Source organism: Chrysochloris asiatica, unplaced genomic scaffold, assembly GCF_000296735.1.
Source record: "Chrysochloris asiatica unplaced genomic scaffold, ChrAsi1.0 scaffold00042, whole genome shotgun sequence".
NCBI lineage: Eukaryota > Metazoa > Chordata > Mammalia > Afrosoricida > Chrysochloridae > Chrysochloris > Chrysochloris asiatica.
This window is the reverse complement of record NW_006408560.1, coordinates 17,677,405-17,678,536: the sequence shown is the minus strand read 5'-3', so window position 1 is coordinate 17,678,536 and position 1,132 is coordinate 17,677,405.

Here is a 1,132-nt window from a genome sequence, read left to right as displayed (position 1 = left end):
TTTTTTCTTCAGTCCTTTGACTTGAAAAATGCTGAGCATGGTATTCCCTTTGGGTTTTCTAACTTCAGGTCCTTACACATTTCAGCATACTACTTTGCTTTGTCTTCTGGATCCCTCTTTTGAAATATTCTGTTCAGCTTTTTTACTTCATTTCTTCCTTTCACTTTAGCTATTTAATGATTGAGAGCAAATTTGTGTCTCTTCTGACATCCATTTTGGTCTTTTCTTTCTCTCCTGTGTTTTTAATGATCTTTTGCCTTCTTACTGTGTGTTCTTGATGTCATCCCACAATTCTTCTGATCTTCAGTCATTAGTGTTTGACCATTAAATCTGTTCTTAAGATGGTCTCTAAATTCAAGTGGGATGTACTCAAGATTGGCTCCCCTGGTGTGGTGCTATAGGCAAAGCACTGGTCTGCTAACTACAGACCAGCAGTTCAAACATGAATGCACTAGCAGTTTCTTGGAAGCCCTGTACAGGGTCATTATGAGTTGGAACTGACTCAATGGCACTTCACAGCAACAACAATATACAAAAGGTTGCATTTTGTTATCATGAACTTGTTTTCATTTTCTTCAGTTTCATCCTGAACTTATATAAGAATAAGAGATGATCTGTTTCCTAGTCATCCCTGCCCTTGTTTTGGCTGATATCAAATTTCTCTATCATCTCTTCCACAAATGTAATTGATTTGATTCCTTTGTATTCCATCTGACATGGTCTACATGTATAGTTACTCTTTATGTTGTTGAAAAAAGGTAGTTGAAATAAATAAATCATTGGTCTTGCAAAATCCTATCATGTGATCTCCAACTTGATCTTCATCACCAAGGCCATATTTTCCAATTTTCACATTGCAAACACTAGTGATTGTGAGTGCATCTTGATTGCATATTTCATCAGTTTCAGACTGTCGAAATTGGTAAAATTCTTCAATATCTTTCCCATTGACTTTAGTGGTTGGTAGGTAAATTTAGTGGTATTAACTGGTCTTATTTGTAGGTTTATGAACATTACCCTATCACTGACAGCATTGTACTTCCAGATAGATTTTGAAATGTTCTTTTTGACAAAGAATCTGATGATATTCCCCTCCAATTTGTTGTTTCCAGCATAGTAGATCATATGATTG